Raw genomic sequence first — 9,607 nt, forward strand, 5'->3', positions numbered from 1 at the left:
GTCATGCATGAATTATGAACAACGTGTTGTGCATCGAATGAACGAAGAGAAGTGTATCTTTCAATCCATGTACAACTCATAAAGCAAATATGTGATTATGATCGCAAAGAATTGCAATGAAACTCGGTTTCGTTTTTTTCTGGGACACGCTGTATATATGTTATATGGAATGTGTGTGTTTTGTGTGTCTGTTATGTGTCTACAAGTTTGTCTTTCGCCTCACTAGTGTGATGAAAGCAAGTTGCACTCAAACAAGAGGTGATTATGTCTCTTTTATCTCCCCCTTGTTTTTATAGGATAGCGTTTTCCACAGTTCAGCATGATATAGAAGCTTCTCTGCATTCAAAACCTTTCTTCTGACCTTTTCCTTTTACACCAGCACATTTTGCAGGTTGGTGGGAGACAACGGCCATGGCAGTCAGTCGTTTTGTTGTTAAGTCATTTTGTGCCATGTACGCTGTGATCATTGATCAGGGGTCATCCCACGAGTCCGACACCCACGAGTCATACAACCCACGAAGCTGGACAATGAAAAAATTTCCATGAGTCATACATACAGCCCACGAGTCAGACAGTGTATGAGATTGACACTAGGCAAATAAGGCCCACGAGACCGACACATTAAGACCCGTGTTGTATCTGTCGAACTCGTGGGCTAATCTACCTAGTGTCGAACTCATGGGCTGCATGACTCGTGGGCTGTATGACTCAGGGACCTCATTTCAGTGTCGAAGTCATGGGTTGTATGACTCGTGCATATAGGTGTCGGTCTCGTGGGATGAACCCGTCGGGACTCATGGCGTTGTCTGCCCGATGTCGAACTCTTGGGCCTTACTTGCCTAGTGTCGAGCTCGTGGGCTGTATGACTCGTGGGTCGGACACGTGACTTGCACCAGTTGATTATGGGCGCAAGTTGCGTCTTACTGAAGATCTATGAAACACATCAGACAAAAACATCACACGAACGTATCGTTTCCCTCCGTCTTAATATAACCAGCTTTAATTGCACAAAAAAAGTACCTGGAGGACTAATTGTGCACCACTCTACAAATCAGAGAACAACGTGACCATTATAAATATTCATTGCAAGAAAATCAATTGGATTATTCGAAACACATTGACACTCTATTGTGAAATTGAAAATACTAAGGAGATCAGTAAACGTGAGATTGAATACATATAAAATACAGTATATATACAGAACATCTTACAGCAAAAACTTGTTGCAAAGTCTTGATAATTTCAAGCGCAAGAACTATTCTTGTTTTGTCGAGATCTCTCGAGGGCAACCGCCCGTACATTTGATAAGCCGTTTTGTCTCATTCTGCAAAGAACACGATCTTACTCACAGAGAGTAAGAGTAAAAAAATGCATTGTCAATATTGTTTCTTAAAATCAAAGTTCAGGTGTCTGAAACTCGCACAAATCATCTCACATTATCGGTCCAACAAAGATGATTATAGGCCTAAGTTATTTTGCAAACCCACTTTAAGAATCTATAATGATGATACTAAATCACTGTTTTATTGAGCAAAGTTAGCAGTGTCTACCTTGAATATATCCACTTTCATCATGACAATCTCTAGTAAATCGAAGTAATCTCTATCTTAGTTAAAGTATAAACAGAAATGACAATAGATTTTTACTAACAACATAAGAGTAGTATTTTTTATTATGAATTGCTTATTTTTCTTGTATTCTTTGTATAATGTACATTGTACTCTTTTCCTAATGCAAACAAAATTTGATAAGCAATTGAATTTAATCGATTTTTTCATGATCCGTACACATTATTTTTTTTTTGTTACAATTTACAGGGATTATGGAAGGCAAAGAATAATCTCCTTGCCTTCTTGAGTAGCTATGGTAAGTATTCTCGAGGTGTACAAATAAATAGATAAACATATATATATATATATATATATATATATATATATATATATTGTTACGGTCAAGATCACACAAATGAATGCAAGGCGGTCACAGTGAATTGAAATGAACAAATCTTCCGGAGCTTTATTAAGAATTTACTTAACAATCAGTTTCCAACCGGAATAATGATAATTGTTCAAAATATTACAGCGAAATTAACCATAACAATTGAATGTTAGATCGGATCGTTTCAACAAAAGATAACTCAAAGGCAGATTATGTGATACCTGGCCAGGGTTTTACCCTAACAGAACCAACGTCGGGGCCCAACTCATCTGCGACGTGACGGGGAGGCGACGCCAGACGCTATCATATCACGTGGAGAACGCGTCGTCGTCGATGCACAGGGACGTCGTCGAATCAGCAGGCGACGCTATCTCACTCAGGTCAGCTTGCAGCTCCGCGACTACGCCGGGCAGAAGGGCGTTGGCCGCCAGGTGCGCGTTGCCACTCACACAGTCTCGACGCCCTGGATCGACCTTGGCGTGGCTCCCACTAGTTGCCGTGTAGCAGTCACAGGTGGGCGTTGGCTCCAGACCGCCTGGTGGTTCGCCTGGCCAAGTCAACGAAAACTTATCGAAGCTGTCGTCGTCGAAGGGAAACGGGCTAGAAGCAGGTTGGAACCTCCTGGATTATCCTGCTATTTAGCACTTTAACTCAGTCCGCAGGATACTTGTCTCAGGGAGAGCAGTTTCTCCCAAAACCATGGACGGGACGTTGAGAAAGTTATAACGGTCCTCTCTAACCGGAGTCTGATTGTCGACTGACACGACCAATGTATTTTTAACATGAACATTATTACATACATGGAAAATTCCGTCAGGCACGCCCAGCTTAATATATTCATAACATTAAACTCAACCTGGGCGAAGTGTGTAAGGCTGCGGTTCAAAACGAATGACTCAAAAGGAGATTACATAACTGGTAGTGTTTATAAACATTCGCGATCGTGCACGTGTGATCGCATACACATGATCATAAAACATGAAGACCACATTGTTAAGTGATTACATGGGCAAATTCGTAACACCCCCACCCCTAAGAGAGAAAATATTGCTCTGAAGTAATATTTTCGTTGCTATAAAATAATATTTTCGTTATATCAAAACACGTTACAAATTTCAACTTCATCATCGTGCATAATTTGTAACAAATAACAAACATCGGCTATTTCTGAACTTCTTAGGGTATCCACTCACTATATATATATAGGGCAACTACTCACAATATGGCTTTATAGATGCACACAAAATACACATTATTTAACCAGTTCAGATTATGATAACACGGGAACATTATCGCATGTGTTTCACAACATCATCTCTTCGCTTTGCTATAAGTTTGGCATTCTGTCTGTATTGTGACAGACCTGTATCATAAACTTCTTTCATGTTTGCACATAATGCGTTCATACAAATACCGGTAACAGTTTGGGGAGTAGTTACTGTAAACGTTTCCTGTTAAAGGGAAACACCATAATATTTCAAAAGGAGCTTATTTATGTCTCCCTTACAAAATACTTTTGTTGGTATCGTGTCCTTCCACACAAAAAAAAAACAACATTTGAGCATCGTTTCTCCATCCTTTGAAATTCATTTCAATCCTTCCAGTTTGGAATGCAACACAACCTAATATTTCTCATGATTTCAATTATCTCTTCTTCTTTTTTCACTCACAAAAAATAGGAAATGGCGGGAAGGAAGCTAACCGTGTGTCTAAAACTTGAGACGTTTACACCCCACAAAAATGAACATTCCCATCCTACTACGTGCTTTAACGAGAAACTACACTCCTGCTTGAGTTTTCCTAATGCCAACGTGACCTCCCATGGGAATTTCCTGAGCTACTCTCAGTACAATGTACCTCCCTACGATAGTACACTGGCAACACTATTCGCTATACCACTGACCAGCTTACACTAGCCGGTCCATCAGGGGGGCCGCCCCTTCCTCATCAACCCACCGGATCTCCTGTGGAAGCACTCCGGCATACTAGCAGCTTCAATCTCAGTAACAGTAACAACAGTACGAAGCCAACGTTCAAGTGTTGGATCTTTTTGCTGCGCTGCAATCAGGGAGGAACGACGACACTTGTCATCACTAGACTGAGCAGAAACATCATCGAAGTTAGCAGAAAACGTGTCTGCCAACCGAACAGGGTCATCTACAGACCCAAAATCATCTGCCTCGTCTTGCTTCGCCTGACCTGACTGTGACCTTGTCACCACACAAACAGGAAATACATCCGGGAATTCTTCAAGCAACTTTTCAGTTTCATGGTCAACTACCGGATCACTTGACACAATTGGTGAGACTGAGACCTTTCTCCCAGCCAAATCGTTCCCCATCAACAAATCAGCCCCATCCATGGGTAGACCGGGAACCACACCAACCATAACAACTCCAGTGACTAAGTCACTCTTCAAGTGAATCCTATACAAAGGTACAGAAACGTAGGTTCCACACAATACCCTGTATCAGTGCACTAGCACAAGATGAACCATCAGCAGGCAATTATTCACGTCACCTACAAGGAGAGACTGTGCTGCTCCGGTGTCCCACAGGATTCTCACCGACTGCACTGAACCGTCATCAGACTGCCAAGAAACCATACCCTTTGACAAGAAGCCATGGTAACACTCAGACATGTTATCTACACTTCCAGGGTTAATATTTCTATACACTATTTCAAGACGGTCATGCACAAAAATAGCAGCACAAGTTCTTTTTCCTAAAACTGCAAGTACGGGTTTGGCACCCTGCTTTTTTACTATCCCGTTGTAGCTTCCAACATTGAGTCTTAACATGTCCCTTCTTGGAACAATAGTGACATGTCACCTCTTTCTATTCAGAATTTCTCAACTGTTTAATCTTTGGCAAAGAAACATCACCGTCCAAAATCCTGCACTGAAAATTCCCTAGACATGGTTCAGTCTACTCCACAATTAACACAGCAATGAGAGCTTGACTGCAAACTTTGCAACTTTAAAACAACGAGAGCACAAGAACAAGCCTATATAGACTTAATTGGACAGTGTAATATACTGTATAAGGCTTGCGAAATTCGGCCTTCCCGGACAAGCCCCCACTTTGTTACGGTCAAGATCACACAAATGAATGCAAGGCGGTCACAGTGAATTGAAATGAACAAATCTTCCGGAGCTTTATTAAGAATTTACTTAACAATCAGTTTCCAACCGGAATAATGATAATTGTTCAAAATATTACAGCGAAATTAACCATAACAATTGAATGTTAGATCGGATCGTTTCAACAAAAGATAACTCAAAGGCAGATTATGTGATACCTGGCCAGGGTTTTACCCTAACAGAACCAACGTCGGGGCCCAACTCATCTGCGACGTGACGGGGAGGCGACGCCAGACGCTATCATATCACGTGGAGAACGCGTCGTCGTCGATGCACGGGGACGTCGTCGAATCAGCAGGCGACGCTATCTCACTCAGGTCAGCTTGCAGCTCCGCGACTACGCCGGGCAGAAGGGCGTTGGCCGCCAGGTGCGCGTTGCCACTCACACAGTCTCGACGCCCTGGATCGACCTTGGCGTGGCTCCCACTAGTTGCCGTGTAGCAGTCACAGGTGGGCGTTGGCTCCAGACCGCCTGGTGGTTCGCCTGGCCAAGTCAACGAAAACTTATCGAAGCTGTCGTCGTCGAAGGGAAACGGGCTAGAAGCAGGTTGGAACCTCCTGGATTATCCTGCTATTTAGCACTTTAACTCAGTCCGCAGGATACTTGTCTCAGGGAGAGCAGTTTCTCCCAAAACCATGGACGGGACGTTGAGAAAGTTATAACGGTCCTCTCTAACCGGAGTCTGATTGTCGACTGACACGACCAATGTATTTTTAACATGAACATTATTACATACATGGAAAACTCCGTCAGGCACGCCCAGCTTAATATATTCATAACATTAAACTCAACCTGGGCGAAGTGTGTAAGGCTGCGGTTCAAAACGAATGACTCAAAAGGAGATTACATAACTGGTAGTGTTTATAAACATTCGCGATCGTGCACGTGTGATCGCATACACATGATCATAAAACATGAAGACCACATTGTTAAGTGATTACATGGGCAAATTCGTAACAATATATATACATCCATGTAGGCCTACATACTTTTTTTTCAGTCCATTTTATATTTTGTGTATTAATAGTTCTACTACTGTGACATCAAATATTCTTTTTGTGCACTTTCTTATATAGAAAGAAAGGCTCATGGACTACTTTAAAATTCCCTCGTTACAAAGCATTTTGGGACTGATCATCCGATTTTCCTCAAACTTTCACTGATTATTTCATTAATTCTTATTCATTTCCAAAATCAACAAATAGAATAGTGTGAGGAAAAGTTCGCTTTTTAAACTTTAATTCCTTACTTTGATTCAAGGATGATTTTCATGATGAAAATTGATATATCCAAGACACACAATAACTATGCTCTTGCCAATTTTAGGACGTATAAAAATGATCTCATATAATTACTATAGATGCTCGGTTCTTCGTGGGGACTTCAGAAAATAAGCAAGGCTTACATATCATCTTTGTTGGACCGCTAATGTGGAATTTTTGTCTGAGTTACAGAAACATGAACTTTGATGTTGAATATTAACAAAGCAGATTGACAATCTTTACAGATCGCATCGAAATCTATTAAAATCGCTTCTTCATAGCTTTCAGGTATATGGAGCACGTCAATGTCACCTCCATGAAATATTGCAGTTAGGTAACTATGTTATGCCTATGCCTGGTAAGAGGAACGCAGCATAAACACAAAGGTTAAAAACAAACAAACAAACAGATTTTCAAAACTCCATCTTATGAGACCTGCCGAATTCTCAATTTCTTATATTTGAACATTGTATTCAAACAGACGTTTATCCAAGTGCAGCCAGCAGGGGATCGGATGGAGGCCAAACAAAATTCAGGAAAATGTTCAGAAAGAGAATTTTTTTTTTTCTATGCAAGCCATGTAGTGAATTACATAAGTAATTCTACCATTTACATTGCAACAATCGCCTAAAAACATTAAGAAAAAAAAACAAGCAAACATTAAAATACCACGACATTTTTTAGGACATCAAGTCATGAATTTGAATCGTGCGTTTAAATTTCTGCATTCATGTTAGGTTGTTAAATTTTTCTCGGAACTGCCAATCTTGCCTTCCATAAATTATTTCTGTATCAAATAACATTTCAGTACATCCAAGTGCGGGTAAGATGGCAGATATATACTTACACTACAAACATAATTACAAATATCTGAAAAATTAAATACATCTAACAGCCGTACAATTTGACTCGGAATTGCTATACACTGTCATATACTATGTAGGTAGCCATTAGGTGTTCTTATATGCAAAAGTGAAATACGTCATAAACGCAGCACTACAAGTAAATTCCGATGAGGAATACACAAATATAAGAAAGAAACATAAATATGCAGATTTGTTTATCCGAAGAATACACCCGTCAGTAACAGACAATCAATTGGTGATTCTAGTTTGTTGATAACGTGGAGGATCAGGTTATATCTGCAGCATTATATCACAAGTGGAAAAACATAACAGACAAATTAATGCCAACTGTACATTCATACATCCTTTATAGATAGGTAAACTGATACAAAATTTATGCAAATACAACTTACACCGAGGATACTTTACACACTCTCGTAGCATTCATGAATTTTAAAGTATTCCTAGAAAGAAGATTCTAGCTGACTTTCATGTGCATCATTTCTCAAGCATCATATTAATACATTTTGATATTAACATTTCATATTTTAAATCACAATTCGCGTCACATTGCTCACAATCATGCCTGCCATAAAGCCTCAAAACCAGTATATGCTATTCTACATGCAGCTATCTTCCTCTGTACAAATGTAATTGTAAGATCGCAACTGGCTGATCTATATTTTGAACAATTATGTTTGGGAAAAACTGTCAGAGGGATACAACTACTCAGTAATAAAAATCTGTCCTAGCACATCTCCATCCCTTTTGTTTTGATAATCTCTAGCTATCATATCAATATCTTACATATTGAATCTGAATGTAATGCAAAAATTCCGGTGTTAAATATGAAACACCGAGCTGGTGTTAAATTTCCGATGCTCATTTGTGGTGTGAGGTTAGCACCTCCGGGTGTCACTTCAAAGTATGAAACTGTTTTGAGAATAGTTACTTAGTTACTCTTCTTCTTGTTGAGTTTGAACTTCAACAAGACGACCAAGAACTTTCTGATAAAGTACTTCATTTTTTTGTAAATGTGTGAATACATTTACACCACAGTAACACCAGTTGGTGGGGTCTCCTATTGACACTGGTCAGGTGTTATACCATTGACATTAACACCAGCAATATCAAATCAACACCATGCGGTGTCATTGTTGAATTAACACCAGCTCAGTGTAATAAATACCACCAGCTACAGTGTCAAATAACACCACGAAGTCCCAGGTGAACACTTTTTAACACTATCACAACATACTTTCTACACATTTCGGTGTGGTCCTCTATTGACACTTGATCGGTGTTAGATTTAACACCCATGGTGTTAAATCTAACATCGACGTTTTTGAAGTGTGGTCAACATAGTCTTCTGGCTCGAGCCAGACGATTCTGCCACGTACTTGCACTATCGAAACTTCCTACACTCTTTCTTGAGATGGTATAACAATTAGTACTGTATTATGAAGATATCAAAGACCCCCTCCCATCCCTCAAAATAAATAAACAGCCAAACAAACACGACAACAACATCATTTTGACAAACTTTTGGCCTCATTCTTATACACGTCAATCTATAAATATCACAATTCCATTGGCTAAACAAAAAAAAAGAATAAAAAAGAATCAAATGTCCTAAAACTCTCCAAAACAAAAGACAATAGAATATAGGTTCTCAAAATAACAATACAAATACTCTGAACTTTTTAAACGCTTAGAAGCAAATGCATAATAGTACTCGCACACTTAAAGATTCAGCACCACTGAGTAAATTTAAAGTAAAACAAAATACACAACTTCGACTAAATATAAATCCACTTGTCACGACTGGTAAAAAAAACACGACACAATGATTAAAACTTGATAAATGACGACTAAACGACAATGATTCACCGCTATATACTTTATCACTTATCAAGGATGCCTCTATACGCTTGGGATCGACAGAAATGCTTAAAAAACGCTTTGCATCTTGCTTCATTTCTCAGTCATTATTATCTACGGTAATGTTTTTTGTTTTTGTTTTGCTTGTTTCCCCGTGAGGAAATCAGTGTGACTGACAGTTGTGCAACGAAAAAGAAATCTAGTTCACCAAATTAAATTCCCTGCTCCGCCATATACGTATCGTTTGATGATGCAATTGAGATTCAGCAATTTATGTCAAATATTGAATATTCGCAGGAAAATAATTTCAATCAAAACACACATGCAAAAGAAAATAGTTTGTTTAAAGATAAATTGATACATTTTTAATGAATAAATACGACTCCCTGATGGTGAATACAAATCACTTATCATTTTCATTGCGTCTCTGAGTCATGTTTTCATTGATTGTGATGTATTGTTCCACTGAATGGATTCGTTGTAAGAAATACTTCCCACGAATAGTCCCCTCCATAATTATATAAAAACTCAATTGCTT

This window comes from Diadema antillarum, unplaced genomic scaffold (genome assembly GCF_040938485.1).
Source record: "Diadema antillarum isolate AM-2024a unplaced genomic scaffold, OU_Dant_1.0 seq00001079_RagTag, whole genome shotgun sequence".
Taxonomy (NCBI): Eukaryota; Metazoa; Echinodermata; class Echinoidea; order Diadematoida; family Diadematidae; genus Diadema; species Diadema antillarum.